The sequence below is a fragment of the Phyllobates terribilis genome, unplaced genomic scaffold (assembly GCF_046119375.1).
Source record: "Phyllobates terribilis strain yellow unplaced genomic scaffold, ASM4611937v1 Scaffold_5__5_contigs__length_657084704, whole genome shotgun sequence".
Taxonomy (NCBI): Eukaryota; Metazoa; Chordata; class Amphibia; order Anura; family Dendrobatidae; genus Phyllobates; species Phyllobates terribilis.
This window is the reverse complement of record NW_027362765.1, coordinates 557,217,498-557,233,725: the sequence shown is the minus strand read 5'-3', so window position 1 is coordinate 557,233,725 and position 16,228 is coordinate 557,217,498. Positions and strand designations below refer to the sequence as shown.

The window sequence follows — 16,228 nt, the reverse complement described above, 5'->3', positions numbered from 1 at the left end:
GTGGTGTAGATGATGAGGTCCTTGACCCATCATGGCGTGAGGGACAGGAAGGTGGTGGGAGCAGCTCTGAGGAAGAGATTCCCCGAATGGCCCAAAAAGGAGGGAGAGGGAGGGGGCAGACTTGGTTGCCTGTAGCCTCCACTTCGGCACCCATTAGAAGCATGGCTCTTCCAAAATCCAAAGCGGGCGCTCCCAAGACTTGCAGTGCCTGGTCCTTTTTTGACACAGTTGCAGATGACATTTGCTTTGTCAATTGCAAGCTGTGTAATCAGAAGGTGAAAAGAGGGAAAAGTGTCAGCAACCTCAATACCACAAATATGTGGATACATGTGCGGACCAAGCACGTGGTGGAGTTACAAAAACACACTGAAAACCTAGGCCAACCTACAGCGCCACCTACGACCTCTTCAGCTCGTGTTGTAGCCTCTTCCTCCAGCTCACACACAGCTGGTTCGGCTTCCTCACAGGATCGCCATGGAAGAACCTCTGGCACTGTTGTACAGAGACACAGTGTAATTCCACCCACAGCACCACTTTCCCTGTCATCCTCACTCTCCCAGGCCAGTCTACAGCCATAGTTAGCACAGGCATAGGAGAAAAGGCGCCCATACTCGGCAAACCACCCCCGAGCACAGGCTCTGAATGCTGGCATTGCAAAACTACTGGCCCTTGAAATGCTATCATTCAGGCTGGTGGAGACTGACACCTTCCGTAACTTCATGGCATTGGCAGTCTGACAATACAACGTGCCCAGCTGCTTTTATTTCAGCAGGCAAGCCGTTCGTGCCCTGCAACAGCATGTGGAGGGAAAAATTAAACATGCACTACAAAACGCCGTCAGTAGCAAGGTCCACCTGACCACTGATGCGTGGACCAGTAAGCATGGACAGGGACGATACCTTTCCCTCACTGCCCATTGGGTAACTGTTGTGGAGCCGGGTACAGATCTTGAGAGTGGTGCTGTACGTGTTCTGCCAACTCCAAGGATTGCAGGAATCCAGTCTGTACACATTGACTCCTCCTCATACTCCAGTTCCTCTGAATCAGCGCTGCAGGAGCCGTCACGGTCTACCTCCACATCGACCCGTGAACAGTTACCTGTTATGATGACCGATATGAGCACAGCCGTGGCCAAACGTCAACAGGCCATATTAAAATTAATTTCTTTGGGGAATCAAAGCCACACAGCGCAGGAGCTCTGGAATGCCATCAAGCAGCAGAGCGACATGTGGTTTGTGCAAGCGAATCTCCAGCCAGGCATGGTAGTGTGTGACAATGGCCGAAATCTGGTGGCATCTCTGGGCCTAGGCACCCTCACTCACATCCCATGTCTGGCACATGTGCTCAACTTGGCCGTGCAGAGTTTTTTGAGGGACTATCCGCATCTTGATGCACTGCTTCACAAGGTCCGCATAGAGTGCGCTCACTTGCGGCGTTCCAGCAACGCAAGATCGCGCATTGCAGCTCTGCAGCGCCGATTACGTCTTCCGGAACATCGCGTCATATGTGACCTAGCCACCAGGTGGAATTCAACGTTACATATGTTGGAGAGCTTGTGTGAGCATCAGGCAGCAGTAATGGAGTACCAGCTGCAGCAGGCGCAAACAAGTCGCAGTGCGCGCCGTTCACACTTCACCACCACTGAGTGGTCCTCTATGAAGGACATTTGCCACGTTTTGCGTGCCTTCGATTATTCCACGCGGATGGCGAATGCAGATGATGCACTAGTCAGCATGACTATCCCCCTTATCTGCCTCCTTGAAAAAACACTGCAAGGAGGTTTTGGAAGAGGTGGAGTATGAGGAGTCACAAATGACATCAGATTCTGTACAGTCTGCGCAACGTGGTTCCTCACAAAGGCCTAGGCAGGGGACACTTTGTGAGGAGGATGAGGAGGAGTCAATGGAGGAGGAAGACATCTGTCCAGAGGAGGGAGGTACACAATGCTCTAGTAGTCAGTATCTAGAGCGAGGGTGGGGTGATGCAGAGCAGGCAGAGATCACGCCTCAAGCAGGGGACAGCGTTTCTTGGCCAGTTGGCAGTCTGCAGCACATGGTTGATTTCATGCTGCAGTGCCTGAGAAACGACCGCCGCATCGCCCACATTCTCAACACGGCTGATTATTGGGTGTCCACCCTCCTAGAACCTCGCTACTGGGACAACTTACAAAGCCTCTTAACACCGTTGAACCGGGAGTGTAAAATGCGCGAGTACCAAGACTCACTGGTGCATTCAATCATGTTCTCCATTCCAACCCAGAGCAGTGCTACTAGTGCTTTATAAAGCAGCTCAGTGCATCGAGGCAGTGGAGGAAGCTCTGCACAAAGAGGGAGCAGAAGCAGCGCCTCAGCACAAGGCAAGACCAGTATGGCCCAAATGTGGCAAAGTTTTGTGTCCCCGCCGCCACAAATGTCTACACCATCACAGACGGCGCCAGTCAGCAGGAGGCAACGTTTCCGTCAGATGGTGACTGACTACATGTCTTGCCCTCTCAGTGTACTCCCAGATGGCTCTTCCCCCTTCAAGTTTTGGGTCTCTAAGATGGATACATGGCCAGAACTTAGCCAGTATGCATTGGAGGTGCTGGCTTGCCCTGGTGCTAGTGTATTATCGGAACGCGTCTTTAGTGCCACAGGTGGTGTACTAACAGACCGTTGCATGCGCCTATCCTCCGATAATGTTGACCGGCTTACTTTTCTGAAAATGAACAAGGCCTGAATTTGACAGTCGTCTTCCAGAATAAATAATTGGTTGGCAACAGTATCCAGGTCTCCTGTTGTGTTCTTGTTTCTACCACCTGAACAGTAATCCCTGAGCTCCAGCACCGCCAGTTGCTGCTCAGAAGTGCCGTCTGCACAGTCAACGCTTGCTGCCGTGTTATTGGGGTTCAGCACTGTCAGCTGATCCCCTGCTGTGTGTCCGACAAATTCTCCTGCTCTGTCCACATCCACTGTACTACAGATTTAAAACTTGCTCCATTAAAGCCTCTGGCTCCACTCTGTTTTTAGTATTTACCCTGGGTTCCAGCACCGCCAGCTGTTTCCCAGTAGTATCTTTGGCACGGGTACTCCCTCCTGCCCAGCCTGGATCCAGCACGCCAGATGTTTCCGGGTAGTGTCAACGTCACTTTGCCTCCAATGTGTTATCCTGTCGTGTTGCGGTCGGGTTAGCCGACTCTATGGTGCCTGCAGTTTAGGTGACTCCTATGTGGGCTGCGGGATCTGGCAATGAAGGCTTGTTCCATAATGCCAATAGGACAAGCACCCCCTGTAGGACTGTGGGTTTTGGTTCCAGTAACGTCAGCTGGTTCTCGGCAGTGCCTTTGGCTTAGGTGCCTCCTTCTCGGTATTCAAGTTCCACCAACGTCTGCTGGTCCTTGGTAGTGCTTTCTGGCACAGGTACCTCCTGCTTAGTAACCGAGTTCCAGTACCGTCAGCTGGTTCTCGGTAGTTCCATTGGATCTTGTACCTTCTGCTACCCATCCGGGTTCCAGTACCGTCAGCTGGTTCTCGGCAGTGTCTTTGGCATGGGTACTCCCTCCTGCCCAGCCTCTTTCCTGCATGCCAGCTGTTTCCGGGTAGTGTCAACGTCACTTTGCCTCCAATACGTTGTCCTGTCGTGTTGCTGTCGGGTTAGCCGACTCTATGGTGCCTGCAGTTTAGGTGACTCCTATGTGGGTTGCGGGATCTGGCAATGAAGGCTGGTTCCATAGTGCCAGTAGGACAAGCACCCCCTGTAGGACTGTGGGTTTCGGTAACTGCGGCCGGCTCGCGGCCTTGCAACTTTTTTTTTAATGGGTACCTTCTACTACCCATCCGAGTTCCAGTACCGTCAGCTGGCTCTCGGCAGTGCCTTTGGCATAGGTGCCTCCTTCTCGGTATCCAAGTTCCACAAACGTCTGCTGGTCCTTGGTAGCGCTTTCTGGCACAGGTACCTCCTGCTTAGTAACCGGGTTCCAGTACAGTCAGCTGGTCCTCGGTAGTTCCATTGGCTCTTGTACCTTCTGCTACCCATTTGAGTTCCAGTACCGTCAGCTGGTTCTCAGCAGTGGCTTTGGCATAGGTGCCTCCTTCTCGGTATCCAAGTTCCACAAACATCTGCTGGTCCTTGGTAGCGCTTTCTGGCACGGGTACCTCCTGCTTAGTAACCGGGTTCCAGTACCGTCAGCTGGTCCTCGGTAGTTCCATTGGCTCTTGTACCTTCTGCTACCCATCCGAGTTCCAGTACCATCAGCTGGTTCTCGGCAGTGTCTTTGGCATGGGTACACTCTCCTGTCCAGCCTGGTTGCAGCACGCCAGCTGTTTCCGGGTAGTGTCAATGACACTTTGCCTCCAATGCGTTGTCCTGTCGTGTTGCGGTCGGGTTAGCCGACTCTATGGTGCCTGCAGCTTAGGTAACACCTATGTGGGCTGCGGGATCTGGCAATGAAGGCTGGTTCCATAGTGCCAATAGGACAAGCACCCCCTGTAGGACTGTGGGTTTCACTAACTGCGGCCGGCTCATGGCCTTGCAACTTTTTTTTTCATGGGTACCTTCTGCTACCCATCCGAGTTCCAGTACAGTCAGCTGGTTCTCGGTAGTGCCTTGGCTTAGGTGCCTCCTTCTTAGTATCCAAGTTCCACCAACGTCTGCTGGTCCTTGGTAGTGCTATCTGGCACAGGTACCTCCTGCTTAGTAACCGAGTTCCAGTACCGTTAGCTGGCTCTCGGTAGTTCCATTGGCTCTGGTACCTTCTGCTACCCATCCGAGTTCCAGTACCGTCAGCTGGTTCTCGGCAGTGCCTTTGGCTTAGGTGCCTCCTTCTCGGTATCCAAGTTCCACCAATGTCTGCTGGTCCTTGGTAGTGTTTTCTGGCACAGGTACCTCCTGCTTCGTAACCCAGTTCCAGTACTGTCAGTTGGTTCTCGGTAGTTCCATTGGCTCTTGTACCTTCTGCTACCCATTCGGGTTCCAGTACCGTCAGCTGGTTCTCCGCAGTTATTTTTGGCACGGGTACTCCCTCCTGCCCAGCCTGGTTCCAGCAAGCCAGCTGTTTCCAGGTAGTGTCAACGTCTCTTTGCCTCCAATACGTTGTCCTGTCGTGTTGCGGTCGGGTTAGCCGACTCTATGATGCCTGCAGTTTAGGTGACTCCTATGTGGGCTGCGGGATCTGGCAATGAAGGCTGGTTCCATAGTGCCAATAGGACAAGCACCCCCTGTAGGACTGTGGGTTTCGGTAACTGTAGCCGGCTCGCGGCCAGGCAACTTTTTTTTTTATGGGTACCTTCTGCTACCCATCCGAGTTCCAGTACCGTCAGCTGGTTCTCGGCTGTACCTTGGCTTAGGTGCTTCCTTCTCGGTATCCAAGTTCCACCAACGTCTGCTGGTCCTTGGTAGTGCTTTCTGGCACAGGTACCTCCTGCTTAGTAACCGAGTTCCAGTACCGTCAGCTGGTTCTCGGTAGTTCCATTGGATCTGGAACCTTCTGCTACCCATCCGAGTTCCAGTACCATCAGCTTGTTCTCGGCAGTGCCTTTGGCTTAGTTGCCTCCTTCTCGGTATCCAAGTTCCACCAATGTCTGCTGGTCCTTGGTAGTGCTTTCTGGCACAGGTACCTCCTGCTTAGTAACCGAGTTCCAGTACCGTCAGCTGGTCCTCAGTAGTTCCATTGGCTCTTGTACCTTCTGCTACCCATCCGGGTTCCAGTACCATCAGCTGGTTCTCGGCAGTTCCTCAGCCTTCTTGTACCTTCTGCTACATTTCCAAGTTCAAGCTTTTTGAAATGGTTCTTGGTAATCACTCTGGATCTCCCTGACTAGGACCCTGAAGATGAGGACCCTGAAGACCACCCCGAAGAAGACGAGGACCCCGAAGACGAGGACCCTGAAGACGAGGATCCTGATGACCACCCCGAAGAAGACGACGACCCTGAAGACGAGGACCCTGAAGACCACCCCGAAGAAGACGAGGACTCCGAAGACGACGACCCTGAAGACGAGGACCCTGAATACCACCACGAAGAAGACGAGGACCCCGAAGACAACGACCCTGAAGACCACCACGAAGAAGACGAGGACCCCAAAGACGACGACCCTGAAGACCACCTCGAAGACGATGACCCTGAAGACGAGGACCCTGAAGACCACCCCGAAGAAGACGAGGACCCTGAAGACAACGACCCTGAAGACCACCCCGAAGGAGACGAGGACCCCGAAGATGACGACCCTGAAGATGACGACCCTGAAGACCACCCCGAAGAAGACCAAGAAGTTGACCCTGAAGAAGATGACCAAGAGGACAAAGAACAAGAAGACAACCACCAAGATACAGAAGAACAAGAGACAGAAAACCAAGAAGCAGAAGTACAAGAAGCTGCAGAACAAAAAGCGGAAGAACATTAAGCATAAGACTAAAAATCAGAGCAAAAGATATTATCTAAATTATAAGCAGAAGATGACTAAGCAGTGTATGGGGGTGAGTCCTTTCCTCCTCGTGGTGCCCCTGGAAAAGACCTGCTGCTGCAGGCCACACTGAACGCGGACAAATCCTGTTGTAAATCTTTTGTGACGGGCAGAACGAAATGTGTAATGTTCAAACTTTTATAGATAACAGCTACAGGAAAGCCTGTCACAAATAAGAATATAATGAAGAAGAAGAATATGAAGAAGATGAAGAAGTATAATATGAAGAAGAATAATAGTTGAATAAGAAGAATATGAAGAATGTAAAAAAAAGAATAATACGAAGAAGGTGAAGAAGAAGATGAAGAAGGTGAAGAAGAAGTTGATGAAAAAGATGCTGATGCTGAGGATGATGAAGGAGAAAGTGTGGGAGAAGTAAAAAAGAAGGTGAGGAGCATGGAAGTAGTAAAACATAAATATCTGACAAAATATCAAAAAACTTAACATAGTCAATATTTCCGTAGCTCAGAAAGTCTTAAAAAAAATATAAATTCCTGCTATTCCATTTGATTAGGCTAAACCTCTACAGTCATGGTCAAAAGTATTGAGAATGAGACAAATAGTAATTTTTCCAAAGTTTACTGCTTCATTTTTTGTAATGTCAATTTGCATATACTCCTGAATGTCAAAGAGTGATCAGCTTAACAGCACTTACTGTACTTGCAAAGTCAATATTTGCCCAGAAAATGAACTTTAACCCCCAAAACACATTTCAACATCATTGCAGTCCTGCCTTAAAAGGAGCAGCTAACATCGTTTTAGTGATTGATCCATTAACACAGGTGTGGGTGTTGATGAGGACAGGGCTGGCGATCAATCAGTCATGATTAAGTAAGAATGACATCACTGGACCCTTTAAAAGGAGGCTGGTTCTTGGTATCATTGTTTCTCTTCAGTTAACCATGGTTATCTCTAAAGAAACACGTGCAGCCATCATTGCACTGCACAAAAATGGCCTAACAGGGAAGAGTATCGCAGCTACAAAGATTGCACCTCAGTCAACAATCTATCGCATCATCAAGAACTTCAAGGAGAGAACTTCCATTGTTGTCAAAAAGGCTCCAGGGCGCCCAAGAAAGACCAGCCAGCGCCAGGACCGTATCTTAAAACTGTTTCAGCTGCGGGATCGGACTACCAGCAGTGCCGAGCTTGCTCAGGAATGGCAGCAGGCTGGTGTGAGTGCTTCTGCACGTACTGTGAGGCGGAGACTCTTTGAGCAAGGGCTGGTTTCAAGGAGGGCTGCAAAGAAGCCACTTCTCTCCAGAAAAAACATCAGGGACCGACTGATATTCTGCAAAAGGTACAGGGAGTGGACTGCTGAGGACTGGGGCAAAGTCATTTTCTCTGATGAATCCCCTTTTCGATTGTTTGGGACATCTGGAAAACAGCTTATTCGGAGAAGAAGAGGTGAGCGCTACCACTAGTCTTGTCTCATGCCAACTGTAAAGCATCCTGAAACCATTCATGTGTGGGGTTGCTTCTCAGCCAAGGGAATCGTCTCACTCACAGTCTTGCCTAAAAACACAGCCATGAATAAAGAATGGTACCAGAATGTCCTCCAAGAGCAACTTCTCCCAACCGTCCAAGAGCAGTTTGGCGCCCAACAATGCCTTTTCCAGCATGATGGAGCACCATGCCATAAAGCAAAGGTGATAACTAAATGGCTCATGGAACAAAACATAGAGATTTTGGGTCCATGGCCTGGAAACTCCCCAGATCTTATTCCCATTGAGAACTTGTGGTCAATCATCAAGAGACGGGAGGACAAACAAAAACCAACAAATTCTGGCAAAATGCAAGCATTGATTATGCAAGAATGGACTGCTATCAGTCAGGATTTGGTCCAAAAGTTGACTGAGAGCATGCCAGGGAGAATTACAGAGGTCTTGAAGAAGAAGGGGCAACACTGCAAATATTGTCTTGCTGCATTAACTCATTCTAACTGTCAATATAACCTATTGGTACTCATAATATGATTGCAATTATATTTCTGTATGTGATATAAACATTGGGCAAACACTAATAAAAACCAGAGGCCAGCAGATCATGTGAAAATATAATTTTGGTGTCATTCTCAAAACTTTTGGCTATGACTGTATGCCTATATTGTCTCCTCCACCTCCCCCAATACATTCTACATTATTCTTAGTTGTTTCCCCTTGAGAAAGGCAACAGCGCCGAAACGCGCGTCGGGGAAGCACGCATCGTGCGGGTTCTCAGCCTCCCACCTAGGTAATTATGTTTAAATTGCTGACTATGTGAGACCATAAGGATATGTAATGTTCACCTTGGGATATGGCTACTTATAATATATATTGTTTTTCCTCGGGGTGTCCCTCTTCATATATTTGCTATGGACTCTTAATACTTAATAATAGAGAGGAAATCAGTGGTGATACGTGACACCTGCATCGTATGTGTTACTTGCTTGTTTTTATTCATGCTTTTATTAATTGTATGGTGATTTGGTACCCATTTGTCTTTCTGACATTCTGCTCTATTTTTCTGTATGCAAATAAATGTTTGAATAAAGTTTATATACGCTTTTCATATCATGGCCATGTGATCGTTGTTTTTTGCTTCGGCAGTCTCCTATTTATTGTTTTTCTTCATGTAGAATTAACCTACAAGGAAAAAAAGGGTTTATTTTTATTCCGATATTTGTGTCCCATTGACTTGCATTGGTTTCCGGTATCGGAATCGGCGATATCCGATACTTTTTGGGTATCGGTCCGATCCAATCTGATCCGATATTTCCCGATATCAGAAGATATCGCTCAACACTAGTTTTGAATCAAACAGGGGTTCTTAATCATTATGAGCTTAACTTTACATCTCTTGTGATGGATACGGAGAAGTTGCTGGAGTTTTTCTAATCTACTTCTTACTGCTTCTCATTCCTGGATTTGCTACCAAGGCTTTCCGTGCACCAGTGGACCCTTATGGCATATGCATGGAAGGCTGAAATTTTCACATTTTTTTTTCCCCTTATACACCTTGTAATGCAGCGGCTTGCTGCATTACTAAAATGTCCATGGGGTGTGTTCTGGCTGACCACGTACCTCCCCTTCAGGTGACTGATCACATGACTGTGACATCATTACAGGTCCTGTGCGCACAGAGGGATATACATATCCGGGTAATTTTGAAACACGGGGGGGGGGCAAGAGACCTGATCCCTGTGTCTAGGACACCATTAGCCCTGGAAGGCACATGGCCTGGAGACCACGTCTGGTGAGCCTTAAACCAAAGCTTTGGCAGAACAGAGCTGATAGAAGCAGCCAAGTCCCGGCAAAGGTAAAACGGTGCTTTATAAGGACATGATGTTGTTACCTTGCTGAAGTCTGTATCTGAAGCTGAGCGGGCATAGCTGCCACTGGAAAGGCTTTAGGATATTACATGTGTAACATTCCTGTCAGTCACTGAGATGGACTATGTTATAAGCAGTTTATGATGTGTAATAAACTGCTGGACTTCATATTACCGGAAAACGCTGAATGTGTGCTTTAATTGACCCGGTGAAGTGAGTGCTCCTCAACATGATCATTAACGCTACCTCACAATTGGTTAGAAAATGCGGGCAACTGCAGCCTCATTGCAAGGGGTAACGGCACAGGACGACGAACGTGGATGCAAGCATCTGGCTGTAACTCGGCGGGGTTACGAAAATTGTTGTTGCACTCAAACCTGGTTTGCTGTGGCTCGGCGGGGCCACGAAGATTAAAGCATCTGGCTGTAACTCAGCGGGGTTACGAAAATTGTCGTCTCACTCAAACCTAGTTTGCTGTGGCTTGATGGGGCCACGAAAATTTTTCCGGGGAGAGTGGTGTGAGCAGCGCACCATGATTGGCTACGAATGGAGCAGTATCCCCAGACAAAATTGAGAAGTGGTTTGATGACCGGGTGCAAATGCTCTTCAGCAAAATAGAGTGTCCTGAAGAAATGCAGGAGTTGATAAAGATGGCTGTGAAGGGAGCAGCAAATGAGACTGAAGCTATTGAGCGATTAAGGTGCCTGTCAAAAGCGCAACAGCAGGTGTTTGAGAAAGAACAGCAGGTATTTGAGAAACGACAACAGGACATGGTACAGGAACGGCAGGAGTGGTGGTCCCCTTACAGAATGGTGGCAGCGGTCCATTCCTTGAGTTCTCCTGTGGCGCCGGTACTATTCCAGAGTGCCCAGGGAGGTCGTAAGAGGTGTTGTGAACTGGGTCATAAGACTATTGCGTTTTTTTTTTTTTAAAGTACCCCCTACAGGTATGGTTGTCCAAAAGAGGGCAGAGTCTCAAAAGGGGGTGGAGCATACAAAGCCAGAATTGGTACTGGTCGTGTGTTGGTACCGCCTAAAAATGACAATTCGACAGTTGATAACTGAGTAGCTCCAGTATAAAGGGTTGACATCAAAGTGGGAGGTGACTTGTTGGTCTACAACACCATGGGGAGTGACATCGACCCCCCAGCTGATGGTGACACTACGAAAGTAGAAAGAGAGTTCAGTTAGGAGGAGTTAAACGAGGTGAGAAAGTCCCCCTCTCGTCGTCGAAAGAGCAAGGGCCACAAAAAAGTTGCTCCTGTAGCCTTTGCTGAAAGGGTAAATAAAGAAAATTCAATGCTGTGTGCCTTTATTCCGGGTGTGGATCCTCCTTTAGAAGCAGAGGAGATCAAGATGGAAGAGGAGGTGACGTTGCCAGCAGCAACCTCCGGTACAGTATCAGACAACAAAGAAGATCAACAGGAAGAGTTGGATTCAGTTCTGCAGATTTGGTACAAGCAGGATGATCTACTGAGACAAAATGATAAGGAACCGACAGCCCTGAAAAGGGCGCTGAAAGTGGAGGTGGCCAATCATGACCAAGAGCTGGAGCCTGTCAGGCAGCACTATCAGAGTGACATGCAGCAACTAAGGAAAAACATCGAGAAAGTATCCAAGGACCAGCTGAGCCTGGAGTCTGAACAGCAGAAAATAAACTAGGTTGTGAGGATCTTGCAGCGAAAACCGGAGGAAAGCAGCGCGGAAATCAACCAATGGAAGGAAAAGTTCCAGAAAAATAAAGAGGACCTCTGCAAAACCATGGAGGAGGTTTTGCAGTTGAAGCTTGAGAAAGAGGAGTCTGAAGATAAGCTGAACAAGATGAAAAATTGTTTCTCCCTGGTGCAGTCAGAGCTGAACCAAGTGAAGAAAGGCTCTGTGGATGTGGAGAAAGCAGAGGTCACAAGAAAGGAAGTGCATAGATTTCAGGAGCAGGTGAAGCAGCTGATGCAGGAGAAGCAAAGGCTGGACGTGGGTCTACACCAGAGGGATAGGGAGCTGTCTGCCTTAAAAGGGGCGCTGAAGGACAAAATTTGTGGACATGAACAACACTTAGAACAACTGCGCAAACAGTTCAACTGGGAGCTGTGTGAATCCATGAAGGAGTATGATGAACACGTGAGGGAACTGCAACAAACCAAGAGAGATTGTAAGGATCTCCTCAAGGTTTAGAAAAAACTAGAGGATGATAAGGCTGATGCAGAGCACATGTGCCAAGTGATTGAGACCACTCTGCAGGGCACCCGTGATGAGAATGATGATCTCCGCAGGAAGATCCTAGGACTGGAAGCTCATGTGAAGGAGCTGAAGATGTTCTTTGATGATCTCCAGAGGGCAGAGACGTGCCTTAAGGATAGAATCGGCAGGATGGAAGCTGAGTGGAAAAAGATGGAGGAGACTATCGGAGAAGCCATAGACCAGGGTAAGGAATTTGCCACTGGAGAAGGGAGGTATGAAGCAAATATCACCTCGAATAATGCGAGCTTGGATGATATGGTCGCTGTAAGAGCCGAGATCAAGGAGCTCAAGGAGACGCTACAGGCCCATTTGAAGTAAAAGAAGCTTGAGAGATTGGCTGTCGAGAGCCGAGTGGGCACATTGGAGACAGAGAGGTCTGAGAGAACTCTGCTGATAAAGGAGCAGTTGAAGCAGGAAAAGCTTCAGAGATGGGTTGCTGAGAGGCGAGTAGCTGAGTTAAAGGAAGAAGTTTTTGAGTTCAAAGGTCGCCTGGCAAAGTACCAATCAGTGAACGAGGCCACCTTGGAGAAGGGAAAGGGCAAACAAGTTGCCCTTAATCCTTTATACCATGAGAAGGTGGACCTGAGGAGAATTCTTGAGTTCATAGCTGTGAGTCAGCTCAGGGGAAGCATACAGGGTGAAGAAGCTGAAAGTCAGTTGTCTCTGAAACCTGAGCCAGATGATCGTTTGGAGACCACTGGTGAGACAGAAACTTCTCGGTACAAGTGCCTCATAAAGATGTACCCGAAGATTTGAGAGAAGAATGCACCAGCGAGTCCGTGCATGAAGAGTTTAAGAAGGCTGTGGGAGCCTGTAAGGTGTACTCGACCTCAGAAGCTAAACAGCTGGTGGTCCTGACCACAACCAAAGTCACAGTGAAGAGGGTGGCTATCCTAAGTGACATGCACTGGCGATGTGTTCGCACGAAGCAGATTGTCCAGTTGAAAACGGAACAAGCCATTAGACAACTGGAGCTTATGAGAAAAGCTCAAAGTCTGCTGGAAGAAGTCATCAGGGTGCCTCATGCTCTGGTAAGAAAGCTCATTGTGAGAAAAGGCCGAGCCATGCAAATGATGGTAAAGAAGTCTGGTGTGATAAAAATAAGCAGTCCACGTGATCATCAGGACTGGATACTGGATGAAGATGGCATGGTGTCATTCTCTGCTGTAGGCACGGAAGAAAATCATGCATATATACAAATGCTGATGGAGTACCGAGTGACCTACCTGCGAGAGGTAGAGCAGTTGAATCTCATCAGACTGCAAATGGAAAGACAGCGTCTCCTGAGCAGCCAAAGATGGCAGCCGTCTATAAATTGTAAGACCAGACAGAGAAAGGGCCCTCTAAATAATAGAACAGCCACAGCAGAAGTTAGCGACCTTTCAAGATGTCCTGAGGATAGTGGGCATGGGTTTAGACGTAGTGAGTCCTCCAGTAAATCAGGCCTGAGAGGCCCATGCAAACAACCCAATAGAGTACGAGACAGTACGGAGTCGGACCTGACCTTAGATACAAGGGCAAGTGAGTCGTACTGCTGTATTGACCGCTGGGAGCATGGGAGGTCTGACAAGGTTACGACTCGGAAATGTGACTTGACGAAATTGGTGACAATGACGGAGAGTAGGCTCCTAAGGAATGGGCTAATGTTGATGACTAATGTTCCGGGGGCTGAGCAGCGCAAATGTCAAGTACAAAGACTCTGTGTGAACCTTGGGTTATAATGCGATTGTGTATATTATGTGTTCAATACCATGGGCTTGAACAAGAGGGGGAGGATATGTAATGCAGCAGCTTGCAGCATTGCTAAAATGTCCAGGGGGTGTGTTCTGGCTGACCACGTACCTCCCCTTCAGGTGACTGATCACATGACTGTGACATCATCACAGGTCCTGTGCGCACAGAGGGATATATATATCCGGGTAGTTTTGAAACACGGGGGGGGGGGCAAGAGACCTGATCCATGTGTCTGGGACACCATTAGCTCTGGAAGGCACGTGACCTGGAGACCATGTCTGGTGAGCCTTAAACCACAGCTTTGGTAGAACAGAGCTGATAGAAGCAGCCAAGACCCGGCAAAGGTAAAATGGTGCTTTATATGAACATGATGCTGTTACCTTGCTGAATTCTGTATCTGAAGCCGAGCGGGCATTTCTGCCACTGGAAAGGCTTTAGGATATTACATGTGTAACATTCCTGTGAGTCACTGAGATGGACTATGTTATCAGCAGTTTATAATTAGAGATGAGCGTTGTTCTACTCGAACTGTTCGCCAATCTCAAATTCGAGCTGTTTTGGGCGGTGTTCGAGCCGGTCGGCGAACACGAACAATTTGAGAAAAATTCGGCTGTTCGAGGTTATGTTCGATAACTGTTCGTGCACCAAAATCATAACTGGATATTTTCTCAGTAATGATGAAAATTAATGTTAATACGCAGTTTGAGTGTACAGCGGGGCGGGGGGAGGGGCAGGGGATGGATCTCTGCAGGAACAATGAAGATCTCCATTTTTTTTTCTCTTTCCCGCATTTGCAGTGGGGAGGTGCAATCTGTCAGCCTATCAGCAGCGCACACACGGAGCGAAGTGCTTTTTTTCACACAAGCAAGGGCATGTGTGATTGGCAGTGTATGTCACATGTCCTTGCCCTATAAGACCAAGCCATTTTCCCCGTCGCCACCATTTTCTCACTGCTGCAGCTGCGTGTTAGACGGCACCGCTGTTGCTGTGTGCGCTATACCTTGTTAATTTCAAGCCAATTTTCGCACAAATATACAGATAGCTTGGGAGTAGGGAATAGTTGTGATTGCAGTCCTTTTAAGGACTAGGTTACAGCATTTCCTACGACTTTTATCAGGCAGGTCTGTGCTCTTAAATAGATAGATTGTGGGAGTAAAGACTAATTGTAATTGGAGTCCTTTTCAGGACTAGGTTACATCAGTTCCTATCAGTTTTTGCCAGGCAGGTCTGTGCCAGTGCTGTGCAAGTTTTTTTCACAGCATTTGGCTGAATCTAGCAAAGCTAATCCTTTTTGGCCTATTGCAGAGTGTGTTAGTCAGTGGAGTAGCCTATCTGTGTTGCAAGATATACCACCTGTGTATAGAATACCAATTTTTTTACTGCACCTAGTGAAGTAAAATCTTTTGGGCATAGCATCATTCTATTAGTCCATCTATACTGACCTCCATCAGGTTGCAAACTGAATATAATTTTTTTCTGCATCTAGCTCTGAAAAAATATTTGGGCTTCTAGCGGTGTGTGGGACTTGGTCTATTAGTCCATCTATACTGACCTCCATCAGGTTGCAAATTAAAAATAATTTTTTTCTGCATCTAGCTCTGAAAAAATATTTGGGCTTCTAGCAGTGTGTGGGACTTGGTCTATTAGTCCATCTATACTGACCTCCATCAGGTTGCAAATTAAAAATAATTTTTTTCTGCATCTAGCTCTGAAAAAATATTTGGGCTTCTAGCAGTGTGTGGGACTTGGTCTATTAGTCCATCTATACTGACCTCCATCAGGTTGCAAATTAAAAATAATTTTTTTCTTCATTTATCTCTGAAAAAATATTTGGGCTTCTAGCAGCGTGTGGGACTTGTTCTATTAGTCCATCTATACTGACCTCCATCAGGTTGCAAATTAAAAATAATTTTTCTCTGCATCTAGCTCTGAAAAAATATTTGGGCTTCTAGCAGTGTGTGGGACTTGGTCTATTAGTCCATCTATACTGACCTCCATCAGGTTGCAAATTGAATAAAAAAAATTTCTGCATCTAGCTCTGTAAAAATAATTGGGCTTCTAGCGGTGTGTGGGACTTGGTCTATTAGTCCATCTATACTGACCTCCATCAGGTTGCAAATTAAAAATAATTTTTTTCTGCATCTAGCTCTGAAAAAATATTTGGGCTTCTAGCAGTGTGTGGGACTTGGTCTATTAGTCCATCTATACTGACCTCCATCAGGTTGCAAATTAAAAATCATTTTTTTCTGCATCTAGCTCTGAAAAAATATTTGGGCTTCTAGCAGTGTGTGGGACTTGGTCTATTAGTCCATCTATACTGACCTCCATCAGGTTGCAAATTAAAAATAATTTTTTTCTTCATTTATCTCTGAAAAAATATTTGGGCTTCTAGCAGCGTGTGGGACTTGTTCTATTAGTCCATCTATACTGACCTCCATCAGGTTGCAAATTAAAAATAATTTTTTTCTGCATCTAGCTCTGAAAAAATATTTGGGCTTCTAGCAGTG

The 16,228-nt window shown here is 47.4% G+C and overlaps 1 pseudogene; it reads left to right on the top strand.

Annotated features, from left to right (window-relative positions):
- Positions 1 to 11,105: 11,105 nt before the first annotated feature.
- The window catches only part of LOC141271660 (cingulin-like), a 92,750-nt pseudogene continuing 87,627 nt past the window's right edge, over positions 11,106 to 16,228 (top strand).